The following is a 27,542-nucleotide window of genomic DNA, read 5'->3' as shown; positions in this document are numbered from 1 at the left end:
ATTCCATGAGAACATAAGAAGAACCTGCTATCGGGCCATTGGCCCATCTAGTCCAGAATTCTGTGCTCACAGTAGCCAACCAGTTACCTGTGGGAAGTCCACAAGCAGGACCCGAGTGAAAGAGTACTCCCCCCCCAGGTTTCCAGCAACTGGTATTCAGAAGGTAGTAGCTACTGCCTTCATGAATGTATCTAATCCTGTTTTAAGTCCATCCAAGTTGGTGGCCATCACTGCTTCTTGTGGGAACAAATTCCATAGTTTAACTATGTACTGTGTGAAGAAGTACTTTCTTTTGTCTATCCAGAATCCCAGCATTCAGTTTGTCCATGAGTTCTAGTGTTATGAGAGAGGGAGAGAAACTTTATCTACTTTCTGCATCCCATGATTAATTTAATACACCTCTATCATGTCACCTCTTACTCGCCTTTTCTCTAAACTAAAAAGCCCCAAATGCCACAACCTTTCCTCATAGGGGAGTAGCTCCATCCCCTTATAATTATTTGTCCCCTTTCTGAACCGTTGCTAGTTCTACAATTTCCTTTTTGAAGTGAGGCAACCAAAACTGTACACAGTATTCAAAATGCAGTCACACTATAGATTAGTATCACAGCATTATGACATTGACAGATTTATTTTCAATAACTTTCCTAGTGATCCCTAGCATGGAATTTGCCTTTTTCCCAGCTGCCATACACTGGCTCAACATCTTCATTGAGCTATCCCCTACAATCCCAAGATCTCATTCCTTGTCAGTCACTGCCAGTTCATGCTCCAATATGCATAACTTTACACTTGTTTACATTGAAATGGCATTTGCCATTTTACTGCCCACTCACTCAGTTTGCAGAGGTCATTTTGGAGGTCTTCACAATCCCAATTTGTTTTAAAAACCCTGAACAATTTAGTATCATCAGCAAACTTGGCCGCCTTACTGCTGACCGCTAACTTCAGATCATTTATGAACAAGTTAAAAAGCACAGGTACCAACTCTGATCCTTGGAGGACCCCACTTTCTACATAGCTCAGTTGGGAGAACTGTCCATTTATTCCTACTCTCCTCTTTCTGTTTCCTAACCAGTTCCTGATCCACAAGAGAACTTCTCTTATTCCATGACTACTAAGCTTACTCAGGAATCTTTTGTGAGGTTCCTTTCTGAAAGCTTTTTGAAAGCCCAAGTACACTATGTCCACTGGATCACTTCTATCAGTATGCTTGTTGACACTCAAAGAAATCTAATCAGTTAGCCGGACAAGATTTATCCTTGCAGAAGCCAGCAGAAGCTTCAGCAAGGCTCACTCTTCCATATGCTTGGTTATTTTATCTTTAACAATACTTTCTATCAGTTTTCCTGGGGCAGACATTACGCTAACAGGCCTGTAATTTCCAGGATCCCCCTGGATCCCTTTTTATAGATTGGTGTTACGTAGGCTACTTTCCAGACCTCAGTATGGAGGTGGATCTGAGGGACAAGTTACATATTTTTGTTAGAAGATCAGCAGTCTCACACTTGAGAACTGTCAGGTGGATGCCATCTGGACCTGGTGATTTGTCAGTTTTTATTTTGTCTATTAAGCCTAGACCTTCATCTATCGTCATCACTATTTGTCTCAGTTCCTCGGACTCTCTTCCTGCAAAAGTTAGTTCAGGAACAGGGATCTGCCCTATATCCTCCACTGTGAAAGATGTAAATAATTAATTTAGTTTCTTCTTACCCTGAGTTCACATCCCTTTGACTCCCTTGCCACCCAAGGATCCAACTCCCATCCCTAGATGGTTTCTTGCTTTGAATGTATTAAAAGATTCTTCTTGTTGTTGGTTGTTATGTTTTTAACAATGAGCTCCTCAAAGTCTTATTGTCTTCTTGCATTTCTTTTGCCAGAGTTTGTGTTCCTTTTCATTCTCTTCATTTGGAAAAGGCTTACATTTTTTGAAGAAAGCTTTCTTGACTCTAATAGCTTTTTTGCCTCTGCTTATTGACCACTCTGGCATCCTCTTGGCCCCGGTGGCATCTTTCCTGATCTGTGGTATACACTCCAGTTGAGCTTATAATATTGTATTTTTAAACAGCTCCCAAGCATTTTGAAGTGATTTGACTTTCTGGAATTTGCCTTTCCACATTCTTTTTCAAATCCTGTCATTTTAGGAAGTTTCCTTTTCTGAAGTCAAAAGTGACCATGTTGGATTTTCTTGCCAGTTGGCCTTTTACATGTATATTTAATTTAATAGTACTATGTTCACTGCTCCCAATCGGTTCAACAATGCTAACATCTCACACCAGGTCCTGAGCCCGGTTTAAGATTGTCCAGTGTTGCCACCCCTCTCATCGTTTCCATTACCAACTGTTCAAGGGCACAGTCATTTTGTTTATCTAGATATTTTATCTCTTTGTCATGACTGGAACTCATATGTAGTCAGTCTTTATCAGGGTAGTTGAAGTCATCCATTATTACATTTCTTAGTTTGGATATTTCCATGATTTCATTTTTATCTCAAGATATCCCTTAGTATTTTGATCAAGGGAATGATAGAACTTTCCCAGTATTAAATTACCCTTGTGTGTGTACCATCACCCACAATGATTCTGTGGAGGAGTCTGCCTCTTTTGGTGTTTCTAGCTTGTTGGGTTCAATGCCCTCTTTCACATATAGAGTGACACCACCTCCAATACATCCTTCCCTGTCCTTGTGATATAGTTTCCATCCAGGGATAACCGTGTCCCACTGGTTTTCTCCATTCCACCATGTTTCAGTTATGCTTACTGTATCAATGGTGTCTTCTAAGACCAAGCACTCCAGTTCCCCCACCTTGGCTCGGAAACTTCTAGCATTAGTGTATAAACACTTGTATAGAGTGTCTCTCTTCAGAGGGTTTTTGGCACTTTTGGTTTGTTCTGTGGTACTTTAGCCTCTGAATTGCTGTCTTGTGCCCCTGCACTCATAATTCCTAGTTCTAGGCCTACCCCATTGAAATCGTCATCATTTTTATGTCTTTAACCCAGGGGGAAGATTTGTTCCAGACAGGACTCTCCTCAGCTCCTGTCAGTTTTCCCCCTCAATCAGTTTAAAAGCTGCTCTGCCACCTTTTTGATTTTGTGCCAGCAGTCTGATTCCATCCCAGTTCAAGTGGAGCCCATCCCTTCTGTACAAACCCAGCTTGTCCCAAAATGTTCCCTAGTGCCTAACAAAACCACACACACCCTCCCAATGCCATCGCCTCATCCATGCATTGAGACTACAAGCTGCATCTCTCTGGCTGGCCCTACATGTGGAACCAGTAGCATTTCAGAGAAAGCTACCATGGAGGTCCTGGCTTTCAGCATCCTACCTAGCAACCAACATTTTGGTTACTGGACCTCACAACTGCATTTCTCCATGTCATTGGGGTCAATGTGTACCATAACCACTGACTTCTCCATAGCACTATCTATCAAACTATCTAGATGATGGGATACCCTTGAAAGATGCCCCTGAAAAAGGCAAAGAAGCACTTCATGCAACAGCACTCCATCCTTCTACATGCCACATTCTTGACAAAACAGCATATAGGATCCGGGGGAACACAGTGAATATCATGAACATACATATAGAAGCTGCCAGCACAATGGGGCAGTGCTGCCCTGCCACCCTCCCAACAGCAGCATTGCCACTCCTTACTGGGATGCAGTGGGGTGGGGCAGGACATCAGTGAGTTTGGGGCTGCACAGACACACCACCGGAGCCATTGTAGCACCTCCTGCTGGTGCAGCCACACAACCCTGACCTTGTTGCTACCTTGTACTGGTAATAGGCAGTGACACAGCTGTTGGGAGTACATTAGTATAGCACAGCACACACCCACATATTACCGCTCAATCCTGCTTACATGGCTACTATAGAGAAAACGAATAATTAACAATAACTTTAAGTCTTGCATCCAATGCTCTCATGCACAACAGGACTCCTGTTTCCTCTCCTCCCTCCCCATATACCACTAAAATCTGCTCTGAAGTCCCCCCCAATCCTCCAGAACTAATTCTGAGGGTTCACAGGCAGCTGGGGGTGGACAAGAGAAGAAATGAACATTCTGTTGTGTGCACAGAACTCTGCTGCACCAGTGGAGCTGCAGTGATGGATATAGCCCTAACATCCCATAATTCCTTCCATACCTAATATGTAAGCACTCTAGGAGATCTGTTCAATAAACTCACTCCTGCAGTCATGTAGACAGATGACTGACCAGTAGTGTGAACTGTGTTCACCGGCCACCTGTATCCTAAAATCTGATAAAAATGCAGCAAGTAGCTTGTTAATGTTGTGTAAATTTGTATAAATGTTAGCAGAGAACGTCAGTGGTCTGAGATGCTGTGTGCCAGTGTGTGCATTTCCCTAAGAAAGCAGACTTTTACCCTGCATTGAGATCACTGAGACTTAAGACTTAGTAAAATAAGAAAAGCTACTTTATTTATAGGAATACATAGTAGATAGAAAGGCATACCTAGTTCTAACTCAGTTGGAGGGGCAACACCCAGGATTGGGAGTCACCCTCATGGCTCAGGAGAGAGAGAGCAGAGATAAAGTGTCTCCTCTCTCTCAGACAGTCGAAGAAGAGAAGAAAGGGCGGAAGGAGGAGGGACACATAAGCTTCCTTAAGACATATCAGTCTAACGATGGAAGAAAATCAATCAGAGCATCACAGGTAAAGGTAATCAAGCCTATCCATCTGGAGGACCCTAACTATATTTCCCTTCTGGAACATAAACAAAAGAACAAAACAGGAGTTACTCTTGCCCCATTACCAACAGTTAAATTCAGCAAGTAGCTTGTTAAATGGCAAAGTCCCTATCATTTGGAAGTTATCTTTTACAATTACTTTGATTTAATTTTGTAGCGCTACACACATTTTCCCAGCTGTCTCTTGCTTGGAGTAAGGTTTGCTAAGTCTGATGACTTTAGGAGATCACAAGCTACCAAAATAGCAGCGCAGAGGCTTAATAATTTTTAGTTTGGATATGGTGAAATCCACAAAATTCCAGTACAATTGTACCGAGCTCACAAACATGGCAGACAATTATGCAGAGTAATCAAGCTCAGATTAATAAATAAATGATCAAAAGGAGTAATCAAACAAATTGTAGATGCCATCATTTCCTTTTGAGCAGCACGAAGATACTCAGAAACAGAAGTCTGTCAGATTTTCCTGCATTTGAATGCAGTTTTAAGGGACTCAGCTTTTTCAAGCAGTTGGAGACCATTTTTGAAAAGCAGTCATCAGCCACTGGTAACTACTGAACTAGCATGGCATATGGAATGTTATAATTGTTTCATAACACCCACCTTTCCATCAAAGAAATACTTGGTGACATGGATTCCCACTGAAGTGGTTCATTTTGGATCCAAGGCCTAACAGCTATTTGTCAAATTACATAAGAACATAAGAAGAGCCTGCTGGATCAGGCCAGTGGCCCATCTAGTCCAGCATCCTGTTCTCACAGTTGCCAACCAGGTGCCTGGGGGAAGCCTGCAAGCAGGACCCAAGTGCAAGAACACTCTCCCCTCCTGAGGCTTCCGGCAACTGGTTTTCAGAAGCATGCTGCCTCTCACTAGGGTGGCAGAGCACAGCCATCACGGCTAGTAGCCATTGATAGCCCTGTCCTCCATGAATTTGTCTAATCTTCTTTTAAAGCCATTCAAGCTGGTGGCCATCACTGCATCTTGTGGGAGCAAATTCCATAGTTTAACTATGCGCTGAGTAAAGAAGTACTTACTTTTGTCTGTCCTGAATCTTCCAACATTCAGCTTCTTTGAATGTCCATGAGTTCTTGTATTATGAGAGAGGGAGAAGAACTTTTCTCTATCCACTTTCTCAATGCCATGCATAATTTTATACACTTCTATCATGTCTCCTCTGACCTGCCTTTTCTCTAAACTAAAAAGCCCCAAATGCTGCAACCTTTCCTCACAAGGGAGTCGCTCCATCCCCTTGATCATTCTGGTTGCCCTCTTCTGAACCTTTTCCAACTCTACAATATCCTTTTTGAGATGAGGCGACCAGAACTGTACACAGTATTCCAAATGTGGCCGCACCATAGATTTACACAATGGCATTATGATATCGGCTGTTTTATTTTCAATACCTTTCCTAATTATCGCTAGCATGGATAAAGTAGCACTAAACTGTGGATGAACAGAATTCAGCTTTGTGGGATCTACATTTTTTTCTTCTAGAACCTAGAGGCTCACCAATTCAGGGGCTATGATGTTATGGTTAAGGATCTGATATAGGGTTGCCAGGTCAGAAGCATCCCAAACCCTGTGATTTCAGAGGCGGGCCCCAATGTTGTTACGGGAGCAGGTCGTAGTGATGTCATGGGGATAGGAAGTAGTGATGTCACAGGGGCAGGCCCTAGTGATGTCACAGGGTGGGCCTTAGTGATGTCACAGGAGCAGGCATTAGTGATGTAATTAACCATGATACATTCAGCATCAACCACAGTTGCTTGGAGCATACAATTCAAACAAAAACATTTCTCTGATTGGAAATTAAGAGAGAAATGTTAGCTAAAAGATAGAGCATGGGTAGGGAACATTTAATCTAGCCTATTTATTTATTTATTTATTTCTCGCCCTTCCTCCCAGCAGGATCCCAGGGCAGCAAACAAAAGCACTAAAAACACTTCAAAACATAATAAAAACAGATGTTAAAATACATTAACTCAGAGATTAGCAAGAAATAACTCCTGAAGCAAGGCAGCCCAACCCTCTGAATGTTTACTTCAAAGTCAGCTCCAAAGGATAGGCCTTACTCCTCAGGATATAGGATATGTGTCAGAAGCAGAACAGGAGATGTGTTGCCACCACAGAAGATAGGCTCGCACAACTGTTTGGATATGCAATGGCACAACTCTGCCAACAGGAGCATAGCTCAGGTGCGTGAAGCAGAACAAACCATTGCTTCACATAACACTCCACTGCAACATCTACAGGGGGAAGTGCCCAGTGCCTCCTGCCCAACAACAGCCTAGCGCGGGACCTCTTGCGCGGGGCCTCCCAGCGTGGGGCCTCCTGCTCAACAACAGCCGACGCCGCCATCATGTCCTTCTTCTCCTCCTGCTCCAGGCAAGGCCCAGGTCCCCGAGCCCAAGCTGCCGCAGCCACCCCCCATCATAAACCATCACCACCAGCAGCAGCAGAAGCCCGGGGAGCAGCAGCTGAGCGAGCCCGAGGACATGGAGAGGAAGACAACGTTGAAACAGCAAACAGCTTCGCTGTAACAAATCTCTGTCGCTCTTCTGCCTCTCAGGAGCTGCCACCCCTGCTAACATCACCTCCTCTTTCTTGACGGTCCCGATAATGATAATGTTATTTGTTATTTAATTTTATTTGTTATTATAATTTTATTTGTTATTTAATTTAATTCTTGTACATTGTATTGCTTTTATTGTATTTTTATATTGTATTTTTATACTTGTGTTTATTTTTCTTTGTAAGCCGCCTTGAGGGCCTTTGGCCGAAAGGCGAGGTATAAATAAAATTTAATAATAATTATTGTTATAGCAGTTGAATTGAATGCGGTATCCAGAGCACGGCCTTGTCCTGATTCTTTGGATGAGCTTCAGTTGGTACAGCTTGAGGACGTTGACAAGGTGCTTGGATTGGTGCGTGCAACCACTTCTAAGTTGGATCCTTGCCCCTCTTGGCTTATAAAAGCTAGCAGGCAAGGAACAGCCAGCTGGGCCAGGGAAGTGATAAATGCCTCATTGCGAGAGGGAGTGGTCCCTAGCTGCCTGAAAGAGGCAGTGATAAGACCACTTCTGAAGAAACCGTCCCTGGACCCAGAAAATCTTAACAACTACAGGCCGGTGGCAAATGTCCCATTCCTGGGCAAGGTCCTCGAACGAGTGGTTGCCAGCCAGCTCCAGACACTCTTGGATGAAACCGATTATCTAGATCCATTTCAATTGGGTTTCAGGCCGGGTTTTGGTACGGAGACAGCCTTGGTCGCCCTGCATGATGACCTTTGTCGGGAGAGGGACAGGGGGAGTGTGACTCTGTTGATTCTCCTTGATCTCTCAGCGGCTTTTGATACCATCGACCATGGTATCCTTCTGGGGAGACTCGCTGATTTGGGAGTTGATGGCACTGCTTGGCAGTGGTTCCGCTCCTACTTGGCGGGTCGTCTCCAGAAGGTAGTGCTTGGGGAGCACTGCTCGACACCCTGGGTACTCCAGTATGGGGTTCCGCAGGGGTCAGTTTTGTCCCCCATGCTTTTTAACATCTATATGAAGCCCCTGGGTGCGGTCATCAGGAGTTTTGGAGTGCGTTGCCATCAGTATGCTGATGACACGCAGCTCTACTTCTCCTTTTCATCTTTCTCAGGTGAGGCTGTCATTGTACTGAACCGTTGCCTGGCTGTGACAATGGACTGGATGAGAGCTAATAAACTGAGGCTTAATCCAGACAAGACCGAGATGCTGTTAGTGGGAGGTTCTCCCGACCGGATGGTGGATGTTCAACCTGTTCTGGACGGGGTTCCACTCCCCCTGAAGGAGCAGGTTCGTAGTTTGGGAGTTCTTTTAGAACCTTCACTGTCACTTGAGGATCAAGTAGCCTCGGTGGCACGGAGTGCCTTTTACCAACTTCGTTTTGTGGCCCAACTTCGCCCCTATCTGGATAGGGACGACCTCGCTTCAGTTGTCCATGCTCTGGTAACCTCTAAATTAGATTACTGCAATGTGCTCTATGTGGGGCTGCCTTTGAAGACGGTTCAGAAACTGCAGCTCATGCAAAATACAGCGGCCAGATTGATAACGGGGACCAGGCGGTCCGAACATATAACACTGATTCTGGCCCGCTTGCATTGGCTGCCTATATGTTTCCGGGCCCGGTTCAAGGTGCTGGTTTTGACCTATAAAGCCTTACACGGCGCGGGACCACGATATCTGATGGAACGCCTCTCCCGATATGAACCTACCCGTACGCTACGCTCAGCATCGAAGACCCTCCTCCGGGTGCCTACTCAGAGGGAGGCTCGGAGGGTGGAGACAAGAAAGAGGGCCTTCTCAGTAGTGGCCCCCAAACTATGGAATAGTCTTCCTGACGAGGTATGCCTGGCGCCGACATTACTATCTTTTCGGCGCCAGGTTAAAACTTTCCTCTTTTCCCAGGCATTTTAGTATGTGTAAAATGTTTATGTTTTAAATTGAATTTAAATGTTTCATTGTATTTTGATATTGATTGTTGTGAACCGCCCAGGGAGCTTCGGCTATGGGCAGTATATAAATTTAATAAAATGAAATGAAATGAAATAATAATAATAATAATAATAATAAAAACAACTTTAAAAACATGTTTTAAACCAGCTTTGCAGATATCTTAAAAAGAAAAGGTTAAAAACCATATATTTTTTAATAAAAGGGTTAAAAACATATTAAAAAGTAATTCCAACACAGAAGCAGACTGGGATAAGGTCTCAACTTAAAAGGTTTGTTTAAAGAGGAAGGTCTTCAATAGGCGCCGAAAAGATAACAGAGATGGCACCTGTCTAATATTTAAGGGTAAGAAGTTCCACAGGGTAGGTGCGTTTCCTATGTTGTGCCGAACGGACCTCCTGATAAGATGGTGAGGGGGAAACTACACTTCCCAGGATTCTTTAGGGGAAATCATGCACTTTAAATGCGAGTTGTATGTGCTTTAAATGTATTGTGTGGATCTACTTAATAAACTTTGCCTGCATGTAAATAATTTTAATTAATTTTTTAAAATGGAAATGAGCTATAAAGTTTACTGGGTGACCATGGGATACTCACCATCTCTCAGCTTAATCTGCCTCTCAGGATAAAAACAACAGAGGGGAACCATGACAACCCCAAGGAAGGAGGGCACACTTAAAATGTACAGGAAGTAATAATGTGCAACCATAGTGTGAAATTATATACTTATTGGGACTTGATATGAAGAAATATTTATATAAGCATGACTGTCAAGGATGTTTATTATTTACACAACCTGTATAGATATTTGTAGCGCAATCCTATGATTGTTTACTCAGAAGAAAGTCTCAATGTATGAAATGGGGTTACTCAAACAGGGAATCGTGCACAGAACTGCACCCCAAGTGATAAGGAACACTCACCCAACCCAAAATTCAGAATCATGCCGCTTTAAGCTGTTTTGCAACTCTTTATACTTTTTAGGGTTATTGGATTTTAAAGGGATTTATTTGTTGTTGTGAGCTGCCTTGGTTTCCAATCAGCAATCCTACCTCACAAGGTTGTTGGGAAGACCCCATATACACCCACACACTGGAGATGTAAAAATACATAGACCCCATATAATAGTTTATTGTAAAAATAAGTTGGTCATTGCAGAACTTTAAAAAATAAAATAAAATCAGTATTAGTTTCCTACATAATAAAAGCAATGATATCTATGTAAGAGCTGCCTAATTGCTTTAAAAATAGGATTGGAGAGGAAGCAAAAGATTTACAACACAAACACAATCCTTTGCTATGTTCACTCAAATGTTCCATGTTCCGGGCAGCCTGGTACCAACTACACCTCATACGAAGGCTGCAACCCTACCTTCCTGTTCATCAGCTCCCACTAGTGGTACACGCCCTGGTCACCTCTCGTTTGGACTACTGTAATGCGCTCTACGTGGGGTTACCCTTGAAAACGGTCTGGAAATTACAACTGATACAAAATGTGGCGGCTCGACTACTTACGAATAGTTGCCGCCAAGATCACATCACACCAGTGTTGTTCGACCTACACTGGCTTCCAGTTGTTTTCCGAGCCCAATTCAAGGTGTTGGTATTGACCTTTAAATCCCTACACGGTTTCGGCCCAGTTTATCTCACGGAGCGCCTTCAACGCCACCAATTATGCCGCCCGACAAGATCGGCCACTCAAGGCCTTCTCTCAATCCCGCCAACAAAAACAGCCAGATTGGTGGGTACAAGAGAGAAGGCATTCTCAGTGGCGGCCCCCACTCTTTGGAACTCCCTCCCACAAGATCTCCGGCACGCCTATTCCCTAAATGTATTTCGGAAAGCCTTAAAGAACTGGCTCTTTCAGCAGGCCTTCGGGGTATCCGGGGAGGGTTAATTGTTATAACTGTAATGCCTCCTGCCCAGTTTTAATATTGTTGTTGCAGATGTATTGTTTTTATATTGTATTATTGTATTTTATTAATTGTATTTTAACAATGTTGTAAGTCGCCTAGAGTGGCCATTGGCCAGATAGGTGACAAAGAAATTAAATTTATTATTATTATTATAATTTGCAGCACAATCCTAACCATGTCTATTTAAAAGTAAGTCCTATTGAATCCAATGGAGTTTACTCTGGGTATGTGGGATTAGCATTGTAGCTTTACTCAAAGAAAAGCAAGTATTGGCTTAAAGCTTCATGTTTTCAAAACATTCCCCTCTTCAACAGCCCAGGAAAATTTAAACTTGTTTGACTCCTGCACACAAGAGAAAAAAAGACTTTTGGTACTGCTGAAAGCTATATCCTTACACAATTTATGAGATTTTCAGATAAACAGGAAAAAACAACAGTTTTCTACCTTTGCAACAGGGTCTAGGTACTGCCTGGAGGCCCAGATATCCCTTGTCGATCACAACCCTGACTTCACTTATTGGCTACAAACCTGAAAGGGTGGGGTTAGAGCAGCCAGCTAAGAGATCATTTCACAGAAGTTGCAGGGGGGCGGCGGCTGACATTTTGGTGTATATCTTGAGAACCTTAATTTTTTTAAAACAATGAAAGCTGAGAGTCCAGAGATCAAGCTGACTCACCTGGAGACCTGGAGAGGAGCCCCAAAATCTGGAGTCTCTGGGTGAAAACCAGACACTTGGCAACCCTATTTGTACCCAAATGGTCTTCAACATGCAGAAAAGAAAATTAAAGTGGGGAAAAGAATGAGAAGTATCTGCTAATGGCTCAGAAAATGGGTGAGGATTAAGTGAGGCATCTGGTGACTACTGGCTCTTCAGTTTCAGGCCTTTTCCATATATGATCCTCCCCTCAGTTCGGTGTACCACCAAAAAGACAAGCAAAACCTTTTTAAGGGTGATGTGTATGTACAGTAGTATGAGGTAGGATCTGAGGTAGTAGAAGCCTGAGGTAGACTGCATTACCTCAGATTATAGGTGAGGAACCACAATTGTGAATGCCCTCCCATATAAAAACTCTGTGTAGGTAGGTGAAAAACTAGGAGAGCAGGGCAGGGCAAGTTGAAACCCTTACTTCATGATGTGCTGGTTTTTCTTTTTTTAAATTTTTAAATAGAGGATTCCTTTTTTTAAAAAAGGCAGCCCCCCCCCACCTGTAATCTGAAGTGGCACAGTCTAATCTACCATCTAAAGCAGGAGTCCCATCAGCCCCAGCCAGCATGGCTGAAGGTCAAGGATGGTGGGAATTGTAGCCCAGAAACATCCGGAAGGCAACATGACTACTGCCCCTGACCTAAAGAATCTACCCCTTAACTCAGTTGCATGGGTAAGTTAGGCCGAATGTCTTTCTCTGACTGGACCACTTCAGAGTGTAGGTGGGAAAAGAGTGTATATTTGAAATATCCTCCACTGCAACCACTAGCCTGGCAGGGAGATGGGAAGGTATTTCATACCCTCCAACACTTCACAGATGAACAGAGGGCCACCTTTGTAGAGCTGTGCATAAATGGTATCTGAAAAAATCTCTACCTTATTTGTGGACAGAGAAATTGTGAGGACCATTTAACTGAATTTGTAGGTGGAAAAAGAAATTAGGAGTTTTTGGGCAGTGGGGATCACCATTAGCAGTGACAGCAACACAGCTTCTTCTTTCTCTCCCCACCTGTGTTACCATTTGCCTCTTTCTCAATGTCTTGGACTTAATGTCATTCTGAGGCATTGTGGGGGCAGGGGGGAAAGGAGAGATGCCACAAAAAGATGGCAGAGAACAGCGAGAGAAAATTCTGCCTTCCTTTTCTACAGGAGTGAGAAAAAGAAAACCCTCAAAAAGTTTCTCAGAAAAAAAATACCTTCTGAGAAATGGTAGCTCAGCTCTACTTCTGAACAGTAGTGGACAGGGTGGTGGTCCTGTACTTCTGGATTGGCTTCACTGTCACATTTACACTGCACCAACCTCAGTGTCACCGCACCACCTCCCTCTTTCCAAGTATCCTGCAGTGACCCAGCTGGAGGGAGGTCAGGTGAGCAGTGCAGCCTCACCATGCCATCTGCTACTGCTTGTAAGGCTCCAGTTCTCATACCAAGGGCCAGTTCATGAGGTCTATAGTGGCTAGCAGGAGGTCAGGTGGGACATCTACAGTGGCCAGTGTCTGCAGCAGCCAGGTATACTCCTTCATACCTGATAGCCTGATAAATTGTTTTTATATTGTTTTAAATCTTAAAATTGTGTTTTAAATTGTTTTTAAAATATGTGTTTTAAATTGTATATTTGCTTTAATGTTTTTGATTGCTGTAAACCGCCCAGAGAGCTTTGGCTATGGGGTGGTATACAAGTGCAATAAATAAACAAATAAATAAATAAATAAAAGCCCAGGATTTCCAGCTCTGTCTGTTCTGGTGCTATTTGTCCAGGACTGCAAGTTGACCAGTGGGTAACACTCTTTTCTTGTCTGTCTTTTGTCTTTACTTAACAAGCCTGCCCAAGGCCGGCCCTACCATCGGACAGAGTGAGGTAACCTCCTCAGGTGGCAACATAACAACAAAAGAACACACGAAGAGCCTGCTGGTTCAGACCTGTAACCCATGTAGTCCAGCAGCCTGTTCTCACAGTGGCCAACCTGATGCCCCTGGGAAGCCTGCAAGCAGAACCTGAGGGCAACAGCACTCTCACCTCCTGGGCTTCTGGCAACTGGTTTTCAGAAGTAAAGTGCCTCTGACCATGGAGGCAGTTGGGGAACAGCAGTGGTGGCAGTTCCAGAACTGTTCCTCCTGAGCTCCCCCCATTCTCCTCTGCTGGAGGTGTCTCCATGTGGCCTGCTGCCCTCAAGAGCAATTGAGCTTATTATTATGGAGTGAGAGTCAACTGCCAGTCTAGTCAGCTTTTTTATGTGATTAAGAAATAAGCTGATTTTGTTTAATCTACTATGTTTAAAAATAAGCTTGTTTTTTTAACTTGATATTATTATTTTTTGGAGCCTAGGGAATATTTTGTTTAGTCTACTGTTATGATTTTTTCTTTTACTTAATTTTATATTCAATGCTTATACTATATGTTGATATTGGATATTGGATATTCGTCTATGATTTGATTAAAGATGAATGCACTGATTTCGCATGTATAACCGAAACTTGGCTTGAAGACTCAGGTGGAGCTAATCTAAACAACCTTTGCCCCCCGGGATATTCTGCTCTTCACCAGCCGAGACTTGACAATCGAGGAGGGGGTGTAGCCTTTATTTATTGTGAATCCATCTTGTTATCCAGATTACCTTACAAAAATTATCCAGGTTTTGAACTCCTTGGGCTAAAGCTTGGTCATCAGGATCCTATTATAATTTTATTAATTTATCATCCTCCTCACTCCCCAACTGATTCAATGTCGGAACTATTTGATTTAATCTCAGGACTGATGCTGGAGTCCCCCAAACTATTAATATTGGGAGATTTCAACATTCATGTGGACTCTCCTTCTCTTCGATCAGCACAAGATTTCTTGACTTTGATGTCCACTCTGGGGTTACAACAACTAGTACAGACCTCAACTCACATTGCAGGCCATACCCTTGATCTCATTTTCCAATCACACCTAGACATAAACGACTTTCGAATAGATAACATTACGATCTCTCCACTGCTATGGTCTGATCATCATCTGATTCGATTTAATTTATCAGCATCATTTCCTTCTCCCAGGACCACGCCCTTTACTAAACTATACCGCCCCAAAAGATTATTAGACCCAGATACATTTATAGCCAGGCTTAAGAACTATGCAAGCCCCTCTACAGGAGTGCAAATTGATACGTTGACCAACCCGTGGAACAATATGATGACTGAGACAGTGGATGCAATGGCTCCTCTCCGTCCACTGAAAACAAGCAGATCTAAATCCGCCCCTTGGTTTTTGAAAGATCTTTTGAAAATAAAACATTCCTATCGATGTCTAGAAAGGTGCTGGCAAAAGACAAAAAGTCCATCTGATCGAATACATGCAAAGAAATTCGCCAAATTCTACGCCTCGGCTAGATTGACAGCCCAAAGATGCTTTTATACGACAGCAATTGCCTCAGCGGGAAACCAACCAAAAGAACTTTTTCGCATAGTAAATGGCCTTCTGCATCCGCCCCAATCTGTTTCCCACTCAGTTTATTCCCAGGTCCGCTGCCAAGCATTTGCCACATTCTTTGAGGCAAAGGTCGACCAGATCCGATCTACCTTAGATCATACTGAGGTGACAGACGTAAATATTATTCCATCAGAAACGGTCTGCCCTTCCATCTATTCCACCTTTCAACCTGTTCTTCCAGATGACATCCCTCAGTTTCTCAGTAGAATGAATCCAACTACCTGTTTACCCGATCCATGCCCCTCCTGGCTTATAAAAACATCGAAAGCTGAATTGGCAAATTGGCTTAGTATAATTGTTAATTCTTCTTTGCAACAAGGCCGCTTACCTGAATGCCTGAAAGAAGCTATTGTTATACCATTATTAAAAAAACCCTCTCTTGATCCCACAGTGCTTAATAACTTTCGCCCAGTGTCCAACCTATCTTTCCTGAGTAAAGTCATCGAAAGAGTCGTAGCTACACAGTTACAAATGTTCATTGACACCATCAACTGCTACGACTCCCTACAATCAGGTTTCAGGCCAAATCATGGGACAGAAACAGCCTTAGTCGCATTGATTGACGACCTTCGGCTAGAATTAGATAAGGGTAATTTGTCACTACTAGTTCTATTAGATTTATCAGCTGCTTTCGACACTATCGATCATGACATCTTGTTAGATCGTCTCTCGGAAATAGGACTTAAATGCATGGTCCTACAGTGGCTCCGCTCCTTCTTAAAAGGCAGGCTTCAGAAAGTTGCCCTCGGGGATTATTGTTCAGAGCCCTGGCCTTTAAGATATGGCGTTCCGCAGGGCTCTGTCCTATCCCCGATGTTATTTAACATTTATATGAGGCCTCTAGGCAAGATCATTCAAAAATTTGGAATCCATTACCATCAGTATGCGGACGATACGCAACTTTATTGTTCTTTTCCATCAAATGACAAAGAGGCCATTGTTCCCCTTAACCAATGTCTCACGGCAGAGATTGGATGACCAGAAACAAACTGAATTAAATCCAGAAAAGACAGAGGTCATCCTTATTGGAAAAAGTTCTCCCCAAGAAGCCGAATTTTTACCATCACTAGATGGAATATTACTCCCTCTGAAGACTCAAGTCCGTAGCTTGGGCATAATTCTGGATTCAAACTTGACCTTAGAACCTCAAGTTGCGGCTGTCTCCAGAGCTGCATTTGCCAAACTAAAGCTGGTCCGTCAACTTCAACTGTTTTTAGGAATGGCTGATCTAAGAAAAGTAACCCAAGCCCTGGTAACTTCGCGACTAGATTATTGTAACTCCTTGTATGTTGGACTCCCGGCTAGATCGCTTCGACCGCTCAAGTTGGTACAAAGAGCAGCGGCAAGGATGATCACAAGAACTGGCCCTCGGACCCATACCACGCCTCTTCTATATCAGCTACATTGGCTCCCCATAGAATTTCGACACCAGTTTAAGTTACTGGTTTTAACTTTCAAAGCTCTACATGGATTAGCACCAACATATTTGGCGAATCGTCTCTTTAAATTTAAATCCCATCGGCCCATGAGATCAATTGCTGAACACACCCTTAGGGTCCCTTCAACTTTCACCATCCGCTAAATGGTCACCAGAAAAGAAGCTTTTTCTGTCGCAGCACCTACCTTTTGGAACAATCTACCACGTGAGATACGGCTCTCTCCCTCTCTCATGGACTTCCGTCGTCGGACCAAAGCTTTTTTATTTTATCAAGCTTTTAATTTTTAAAGGGAAACGTTTCTGACTTTTTAGCAGTAATTGTTATATTTTATATGATTATGTACTAGTGACTTATTTACTTGTTTACCGCTCTGAATTTGGAATCTCTGAACTAGAGCGGGATATAAATCTGCAAATAAATAAACAAATAAATAAATATTAAAGATGATGTTTTGTTCAGTTCATTGTATTTTATCGATTGTGGCTTTTTGTATCTGCTGTTTTAAGATGTTTTGACTTGTATACCGCTTATATAGTAAGTAGAAAGGGGGGTATATTGTCCTTTGCCTCAGGGAGCAAGATATCTCAGTCTAGCCTTGAGCCTGCTTGTCCCTCAGGCAGCAGGCATTTAGGGTTGGGGTAGGGAGCAACAGCTTGGCTGGAGGCTCCAAGCTTCCTCACTAATTCTCCAAATCAGCTGCATAGTGGTGCCTGTCTCTGTCCCCCCCCTCCAAGGTAAGAAACCCAGCAGGCGCTGTTTGCAGTGGAGAACAAGTGGACAATGAGAAACTGTGTGTGCAGCACCTTTGTCTTTGTGCCGGATGCCTTTGCTAATTGCTTAAAAACACTAAGCTCAATGGAAGTTGGCCATAGCAAAGAGATGGCTGGGGCAGCTGGGAAGTGTCTTTTGCTACAACACAAACTGCTTTTTCTGCTTTTTCCCCAGCTGTCTGATGCTCATTCTTTTGATGCAAATCAGTGCTAAGTTCTACTAACTATGATTTTAATGCATCAATATTGAAATTACTGATTCTAAGACATAAATATTGAAATTTTTGAAAGGCAACTATCTTCAATTAATTGCTTGAAAAGCTGAGCCTTGTGCAAGAATGGAAGAATCTGTCAATTTTGGTTCTTTCAGTTTCTCAGTTTTCCAGCCTAAAATCAATTTCTGCAGGAATGTATATGTGTGTGTGTTTTAAAAAATAATCCTCATAAAAATTCTTCAGCATTTTAGTGTGAATTTCCCCCAAGAAATACATTTTGTATGAAGTTTTGACAAATGTACAGATTTTTGCAAACATTTTCTCCTAATATAACATTTTGTTATTTTCACAAATATATTCATTTTTATGTACATTTTCCCCTAATATATGCATTTTTATAACCATTGGTTGGAGAACTGCATCACAAAATTCAGATAAGTGCAAATTTCAAAAGATGGCTGTGGCTCAATTCAGTTCAGTTTCAGCTGGACTTTTTTGGAAAGTACAAATTTAAATGCAAATTGAGCTGAATTTCTCCTCCATCCTTAACCTTGTGTAAATTTTATCAATAACATCTACTAGATCCTTTAGTTGACCAGTCACCACCTCTATCTCGATAAACCAGACTTGTCCTCCAATGGATCTTCGTTAAACGATTTAAAGCAGGGGCAGGGAACTTATTTGGCTGTATGGGCTTATCAAAATCTGCCTTGCAGGCCAAAGTTGACAGGTGAGTGGTGCTGCCCACATGTCAATCACATGACATCAATATGACATCATATGATTGACAGGTGGCCAGGACTGCCTACTTGCTTCCCTTTTACATCTCTGAGATTAGGGCCTTAAAGGGAAAAGGGGGAAACTTGCAAAAGCCTTTTCCAAGTCTTCCCACATTTTCCTTTTAATTTCTGAGATCTGGAACCTAAAGAGGGAGACTTGCAAAAGGCTTTAAGACAGTCCTTACATTCTTCTTTGAGCAAACAGGAGTGCAGGAACTATCTTAAAGCCTTTGCAGAAGGACCTTTGACGTAGCTTGCAGGTGTGAGTTGCTTCAAAGGGCACTTTTGCACAGGGCTTTAATCTCCGCTCAGCTGATGAGCGGAGATTAAATCCTGCTGCTTGGCTGCGTCATCTTGATCCCAAGGCAGGGTTAAACCCTGTGCTCTTATCCATCATTGATTTCACCAGTGACATCAGCTGATGGGCAGGTGGGTTGGGTTTGGAGAAAATGGTCTCGCAGGCCAGATTGGCCTCTCTGGTGGGACCTAATCGGCTCAGAAGCTGGAGGTTCCTGTTATGGGCTAACACGATAATTCTCTATATTTTCCTGTCTTTTGGCCATTACAAACTATCAACTGTCATGTATACATGAATGAAAATGAGTGATGATGTAGTGGTATGTAGAACTCTTTCTTGCTAGTAAGCCACAGTCAGGTTTTATTCTGGTCCTTTATTCTTGTTTCCTATTTCTGGTCTGTTGTTTTCTTTTTCTTTATGGAAACGTAGCCACTGTTCTCCCTACAAAGTGATAGCAGGAAGCATGCTAGGCCACCTCCTTAATAGCACACAGGTTCAGTTGCCAGGTTTGACTGCAAAAGGAACCAAGCAGGTGCACTAATGACAATGGGCTAGTTGGCTCTGAATCATCCAGGCCTGCCTAATAACCACTCAGCAAAGGTTGCATAGTAAAGCCTCCAGCAAATGTAGTTGGGAAAGAACAACAGTGTATTGTTTGGTATATATCCCCATAATGTATTGTGTTGATCTAGAACTCTGATTCCTTGGCTACAGCTGCGCATAGCATTATATATATGTTTTATAAGTTAATAAATAGAACATTATAAGATCTTCTGCTGTTGGGCTTCTAACTGATTTTCCTGAGATACCCCTATACCTAGGCATATTCTTTGGTGTGGTCTCCAACCAGTAGTCTGTCTATCTCAGATTAAGTGCAGGCAGAAACTGTGAAAGCTCAGGTGACCACAACATTTGCCATATAGGTACTCTGTATAGCTCACTGACAAAGGGGAGTATGGGGAACCCTCAGTCTTGTGCATTCACAGAAAGAGACCATTCAGCCCATTTCAGGTGGCAACCATGAAGGGACACCAGCAGTGGAATTAGCAGCCCTGAAGAAGAAACATGATAACCACGGAATCAAGAGTCAAGAAACCATTAGAATGTCTCAATAGAAAGTCTCAAGCCCCCTCAACCAGAAATTGTTGAGAAACAGGGAGAGTAGATATACTCCTGAACCTCAAGGTGAGTGAAGTCTTGAGAAGACACAACTTTAACCATGGCCCAGCCATTTGCTGATAGAGTAGGTTTTTTGGCTGCATTTTGTAGAGTCAGTGAGAGGGTACCTGTAGATGGAGAGTTTGTCATCTTTGAAATGACACGTGGAGATTTGCTGATGGGACATCGTTATACTACAGGAATCTATGTAGGAGATGCAGATGAAGACCTTCCAGGCTGGGCATATGCACATGATTATGCATATGCAGATGTATGCATCAGAGCCTGTGAGGCAAGGGTGGCTGCATGGTTGGGAGACATGCCAGAATATGCACCTGTAGTGACAAAGTATGGGCCTGTGGCAGTGAGAGCAACAGATCCCTGGGTTGATGGGGGGAGTATATCCTCTTACTCCTGAGAAAATGCCAGGAATGGCCAACCAGGATGATCTGACACGAGAATATGAAATTTTATGGTGACAATATATGCTCATTAGACATTAGAATTGTATGCAGGAGCACCCACACCTTTGCTTGGTGAGTACCGAGAAGTGCCACAAATGCTGCTCATACAAGTTGTTAGAGTTGTACGATCAACCCCCGGTATGGAAGATGTGGCAAAATGGATATCTAAAAACATGGCTGCAATCAAAGGAGTGGTTCCAATACCATCTGCCAGCATATGGAAGAGACTAATCAATGCATTTGTATCTGCCCCACTGGCATGGACAGAAGTGGAGAGTGGCAGTTGGAATGCTGCCATGGCTACCTTGCAATGTGAAAGCCCATGGACATGTAGCAGCTGCCAATTTGCAACCTGGGTTGGCCAATATAGTAAGACAGGGGGTTCAGTAGCTGCTTTCTGGTTAAGAATGTGTCTAGCTCCTGATGCTTATGCAATGGCGTATGGCATAACCAACAGCCTGTTAAGGGGATAAGCATTGGTACTGGGAGTAAATACAGCTTTGGAGGCTCTGCCAGATACCCACACTTAAGGAGAATGGTTTGAGGCTGTGCTACCTCCAGCACATACTACTTTGGGCTTAGATCCTCTCGGAAGATCACAGAGGGCTAGAGACAAAGAGGTAATTGAAGAAGTTGACATGGACAGACATGATCAAAGATATAGAAGAAGATGACCTACACCTCCATCACAGAGGCAACCAGCCCAGAACAACATAGACACCCAACCAAGGCAGCAAGAACCAACACAGAGGGGGACTAATAGAAGGAGTTAAGAGCAACCACAGGAACTTTATCACCTACGACAAAGGATAAAAACTCTACCACGATATAGAAGAAATGAAAATCCTGAGCTCACGGAGTTTGGGAGGCCAGAGGCAGAGCTAACAATGTTAGGCAGAGAGAGGAAGGTCGAGGAAGGAGTCGCCAACAAGCAGTTGTTGAACCTAATCAGCCACCCACAGAAGTAGGAGTCATACAGATATACTTACCATACAGCAGGAGTCTGTATTGCATGTTAATGCATAATTATAATATATACTTGAACTAAGTACTTATCTTTGGAGGTGAACTGGATGAAGAGCTCACCTTTCAAGGATAAGAAAACACCCAAGTCCTGTCAGGGTCCTGTGAAGGTCAACAAACAAGCTCTTCAAGGTCAGCAAAAGAAAAGCTCTTCAAAGTCAGCAAAAGAAAGCACACCTGTTGTCAACCAAGGTCACTGAAGAAGCACATTTCATGAGGAACCTGCAGCCGAGACATTTGACACCGTGACATCACTGGCTGCAAGACGAACTTAAGTTGTTGTATCTGATTGTGAGTCTGATGATTAATTGACATTAATGTTAAATATATTGAATACATGACACGTATGGCCAACAACCCGGGTGTTATGGGCTGAAGCTATAATTCCTTATATTTTCCTGTCTTTGGAGCTATCTACTGTCATGAATATATGTATGAAAATGAGTGATACAAAGGCATGTAGAATTCTTTCTTGCTAGTAAGACACAGTCAGGTTTTATTCAGGTCCTTTATTCCTGTTTCCTCTTCCTGGTCCTTTGTTTTCTTTTTTCTTTCTGGGAACCTGGCCAAAGTTCTCCCTATAAAGTAAACATACCGATAGCAGGGAGCATGCATCTCTCATTTTATTTATTTATTTTATTTATTTAATTAAGCTTATATACCGCCCGACTAGCAACAGCTCTCTGGGCGGTGAACATTAAAAATACAATAAAAATAACACAAAACTGTACACAAAACTGTACAGTCTAAAATCAAAATATAATAATTTACAATTAACAGGAATTAAAATGCCTCAGAGAAGAGAAAGGTTTTAACCTGGCGCCGAAAAGATGATAGTGTCGGCGCCAGGCGCACCTCCTCGGGGAGACCATTCCATAGTTCGGGGGCCACCACTGAGAAGGCCCTAGATCTTGTCACCACTCTCCGGGCTTCCCTATGAGTCGGAACCCGGAGGAGGGCCTTCGTAGTAGACCATAGTGTACGGGCCGGTTCATATCGGGAGAGGCGTTCCGACAGATATCGTGGTCCCGCGCCGTATAAGGCTTTATAGGTAAGTACCAACACTTTGAATCTGGCCCGGAAGCATATTGGAAGCCAGTGCAAATGGGCTAGCACAGGTGTTATATGCTCAGACCGCTTAGTTCTTGTTAGCAGTCTGGCTGCCGCATTTTGCACTAGCTGTAGCTTCCGAATCGTCTTCAAAGGTAGCCCTATGTAAAGCGCATTGCAGTAGTCCAGACGCGAGGTTACCATAGCATGTACCACTGATGAGAGGTCCTCCTTACTCAGATAGGGACGTAGCTGGGCTACCAACCGAAGTTGGTAGAACGCATTCCGGGCCACCGAGGCTACATGAGCCTCAAGTGTGAGGGAAGAGTCTAAGATGACTCCCAGACTACGCACCTGTTCCTTTAGGGGGAGTGTAACCCCATCCAGGACAGGGTATATATCCACCATCCGATCAGAGAAACCATCCACCAACAGCATCTCAGTCTTGTCAGGATTGAGTCTCAGTTTGTTAGTTCTCATCCAGTCCATTGTCGCAGCCAGGCAACGGTTCAGCACGTCGACTGCCTCACCTGAAGAAGATGTAAAGGAGAAGTAGAGCTGCGTGTCATCAGCATACTGATGACAACGCACTCCAAAACTCCTGATGACCGCCCCCAGCGGCTTCATATAAATGTTAAAAAGCATGGGAGACAGAACCGAACCCTGCGGGACCCCACATTGAAGAACCCACGGTGTCGAGCAATGTTCCCCAAGCACTATCTTCTGGAGACGACCCGCTAAGTAGGAGCGGAACCACTGCCAAGCAGTGCCTCCAACTCCCAATTCCGCAAGCCTCTCCAGAAGGATACCATGGTCAATGGTATCAAAAGCCGCTGAGAGGTCAAGGAGAATCAACAGAGTTACACTCCCTCTGTCTCTCTCCCGACATAGGTCATCAAACAGGGTGACCAAGGCAGTCTCAGTGCCAAAACCAGGCCTGAACCCCGATTGAAATGGATCTAGATAATCAGTTTCATCCAATAGCGCCTGGAGCTGGTCAGCAACCACACGTTCCAGGATCTTGCCCAGGAACGGAACATTGGCTACTTTGCTTTCCCTGCTGGCCAGGCCACCTCCTTAACAGTATACAGATCCAGCCGGCAGGTCTGAATGCAAAAGGAACTAAGCAGGTGCTCTAATGACCATGGGCTAGTTGGCCTTGAGTTGTCCAGGCCTGCCTAGTAATTGCTTAGCAAAGCTTGCATAGTAAAGCCTCCAGCAAACACAGTCAGGAAAGTACAACAGTAATATAGTCAGGACAGGATCACAGATAAGATTGTTTAGATAAGAGGGGCTATATAAGGCAGTCAGCCCAGGACATTAGGACAGGTGCTGGTCATGCCTGGTCAGAAGAACAGAAGGCTGCTGAAGATCTACACACAACAAGGGCGAGGGGACTCCATTATATATTGTACTGACAGGACCTGTAATGTGATATGTATTGTTTGGTATATATCCCCTGTAATGATTTCAGTTGATGCAGCCTGATGACGTGGACAAGGTGCTTGCGATAATGCAGCCAGCAATGTGTCCTCTTGACCCTTGCCCTTCTTGGCTTATTAAAGCTTGCTGAAGGGGTTTGACTGAGTGGATCCAGGGTGTGGTCAAAACATCATAGTGGGAGGGAGTAGCTGTCCTGAAAGAGGCGGTGATCTGACCGCTCCTGAAAAAGGCCACCCTGGACCCATTTGTTTGTGACAATTATTGACTGGTCACAAATACCCACCTTCTTAGGGAAGGTGATTGAGAGGGCTGTGGCGCAGCAATTGCAAGTACTCTTGGATGAAACAGATTATCTTGACCCATCCCAGTCTGGGTTCAGGCCTGGTTATGGGACTGAAACAGCCTTGGTTGCCCTGATGGATGACCTTTATCAGGAGAAGGACAGGGGGAGTGCGACCCTGTTACTCTTGATCTCTCAGTAGCTTTCGATACCATTGACCATGGTATCCTTCTGGGCTGACTTGATGAGATGGGTGTTGGAGGCACTGTTTTAGAGTGGTTCCGATCCTATCTCCAAGGTTGTTTTCAGAGAATAGCATTGGGTGATTATCTTTCAGCCCCCTGGCAGTTGCGCTGTGGGGTGCCGCAGGGTACCATCTTGCCCCCCATGCTGTTTAACATCTATATGAAGCCCTTGGGAGTGGTCATCAGGAGATTTGGGGTGAGGTGTCAGCAGTATGCTGATGATACCCAGCTCTATTTCTCTGTAACATCTGAATCAAGAGAGGCTGGGCAAGCCCTGGACCGGTGCCTGGACTCTGTGGTGGGCTGGGTGAGGGCCAACAAACTGGGTCTGAATCCTAACAAGATGGAGGTACTGTGGGTTGGTGCTTCCTGGCTTGGTAATTCCACCCAAACAAGCAGTGAAGAAATTCATCAGCTAATGTTACTATTTTTCTAATTTTTATCCTACATTTTCTGCTTCTTGTCTAATTTCAGAGTATTTCACTGAATAACAGTTTTGTCTAAAAGGTATCATGGTTGCACCCATATTATCTGAAAGTGACTGCCTAATTGCTTGGTTAACTGCTTTCTTGGAAAAGAACTTTATATGCCCATCTTAGCAAGAGGAACCCAGAACTGTGAATTGTCCAGGAAAGCCATTCAAATATTACATTCCCATTTCCACACTAATTTAGATAAATGGTTGCAGGAAGAACATTCGATTTTCACCTCTCCAAGGTCAGCCTGATGAACTGCAAAATTCCTCAAGTGCATTCAGGATACTTAAGGTGAATAAGCAACCATTAACCACATAAATGCAATGGGAATTAGGGGAGAACTGTGATGCTGTCTAGGTACCAAATAAACAATACAAATTACAAAAAGGAGTGACTAATCTTTACCACTCCTTTTAGACTAGTAGTCTAGCCTTTTAGACTAATAGTTCTAAAAGGAGTCTGGGCACAGTCAAATAAGAATATCTTTGTCAAGCAAACTCAGGATCATCACAGATGGCCACTCAGGAAATGTTTGACCTTGCCTTTAGAACAGGTACCTCAATCATCCCAGGATAGATACAGAATGTATGTTAGACAGATGGAGCCAGCTGTTCCAGGGGAGAGTTATGTCTTTACTTCTTGCCATCTGGAAATGGTCAGATGGTGTTACTGGTTGGTTCAAGCATTTGTGGTCCTCACTGAAACTTTATCTACTTTTTATGCAGTGTTAAGGAAATGGGTCCCATTACCTGTTGGTTGAACATTATACCTGGTTGGCAGCTAATTTTTAGGGGAGAGGGTTTTTTGGGCGGAGGGGGAATTCAGATTTGGCTCTTTTGCTTCTAGTTGCCTATCTCAAATATAGATATCAACCAGACCACCTTTATGAGGAAGGGCTATAATGTAGTGGTACAGCACATGCTTTGCATGCTTCAGTCCCCAGAATTTCTAGATAGGGTTGGGAAAGACTCTGGTCTGAAAATCTGGAGAGGTTCTGCCAGTCAGTGTAGATGGTACTGAGCTGATGGACCAATGGCCTGGGTCAGTTTCAGGCAGCTTCCTATGGAACATTTGGTGAAGTGAGGCTGGAGTGGAATGATTTCCATTCCCAAAGCATGCAAGTGAATTGTGGTAGCCAGAATGAACATCACAAAAGAACATAAGAGACCTGCTGGGTCAGACCAAAGGCACATCTAATCCATCATCTTGTTCTCACAATAGTCAACCAGCCTATGGAAAGCCCAGGAAGCAGAACATGAGAGCAATAGCACTCTCTCCACTTGTGCTCATGGCCACTAGCCATTGATAATTTTATCCTCCATTATTTTTTCTAATCCCCCTTTTAAGCCACCCAACTGATGGCCATTACTATCCTTCTAATGGATGGCTGCCGCCTTGCCCCATCCACCCTGACAAGCACAGTGTCACCAAAACTGCCTCTGCCTCCTCTCACAAGCCACCACTGAGTGACAGCTTTGTGATGAAATGACTATCTTGCTTTGTGGTTCCTCTTAATACCATTATTTCCTACTTCTGTGGATATAGCATTGAGAGGCTGCAAACTGAGATGAAAGAGTTAACAAATTAAGGGTAAATTGCAAGAAACTTGATTAGAAATAGTAGTCTCTGCTGGTTTTTTTTAAATTGGCACTGGGGAGCCTGAGAATAGTTAAAGGTGAAAATGTAATATTCTGTACTTGCAAAATGTAATTAATTAACTTTGGCTGTGGCTGCATAGAAGTTCTACAGCTTCTGGGAAAGAATCTGGACTCTCTCATGACTCCCTGGAACTCCTAGATAAATAGTGTGTGAAAAAAAGGAAACAATTTCTAAGAAATCACAAGGGTGGCGGGGCGGGGGTGTCAGGTATTTCTTCCTGTCTCTTCCTGGATATACGGGAAGATCTGCAATTCCTTCCAAATAAAAACAAGAAGGCTTTTCATGCATGAGAAATGGCAACATGCTGTTAAAACATACCTTGCATCTGGTGCAATGCATTGCCATGTTGCTACTCACTGCCTCAAGTCTGTCCATTAGAAATAAATTATATATGCCGTACCTATTTACAACCCTGCTAATCCTACCTAAATCTTAACTGTTGTCTTTTTAATTTGTCTGTTTAATTTAAGATCATCTAGCAGTCTGTTTATCTTTAGAATAGCTGTTTTGTAGAGTTGCAAGACTGATATTTAGGACGCTTCTAGATTGTCACTATTTTTGAGCATGGTTTAATCGCATACTGGCAAATTCAGATTGCACAATTAAAGCCCCCTCCCCCTGGGCTTTTTGTGATTATGGAAGAGAAGTGAATATGTACTGGAAAGTGTGGGATAACTTTTGCTTGGTGCAATGCCATCTAACATCTCCTCAAACAATTAAAATGAATGCTCAATAAATAGTCAGTGTTGCCTAACCTCCCTGTAAACTGTGTTCAAACAAATCAGGGTGAATGGTCAGTCAACAGTTCATTTGGAAATGACCCTAGACCCTTGTTGAGGAGACTAGTTCAGGAGAGCCAGTGTGGTGAAGAAGCTGTAGTAGTTTGGCACAAACACAGCCTCCTGAATGTGCCATGATCTGGCACTCTAATGGCCTATTCATTCTAGCCACAGTTCACCAA

At 43.4% G+C, this 27,542-nt stretch overlaps 1 protein-coding gene across 4 annotated transcripts in view; it reads right to left on the bottom strand.

Moving 5' to 3' along the window:
* The window catches only part of LOC133389396 (carboxypeptidase B-like), a 246,433-nt gene that overhangs the window by 29,127 nt on the left and 189,764 nt on the right, over positions 1-27,542 (bottom strand). Inside the window, exon 1 of one of the 4 annotated variants that reach the window (XM_061636985.1) lies at positions 21,492-21,543. The exons of 2 other annotated variants lie outside the window; for them this stretch is intronic. The gene's annotated coding sequence lies outside the window, so the exon portion shown is untranslated. Of the gene's footprint in view, positions 1-21,394; positions 21,464-21,491; positions 21,544-27,542 lie in introns of those variants that run through there. One more of the 4 variants, XM_061636986.1, reaches the window with a different exon arrangement.

Source organism: Rhineura floridana, chromosome 7, assembly GCF_030035675.1.
Source record: "Rhineura floridana isolate rRhiFlo1 chromosome 7, rRhiFlo1.hap2, whole genome shotgun sequence".
Lineage (NCBI taxonomy): Eukaryota > Metazoa > Chordata > Lepidosauria > Squamata > Rhineuridae > Rhineura > Rhineura floridana.
This window is presented reverse-complemented; position numbering and strand designations above follow the sequence as displayed.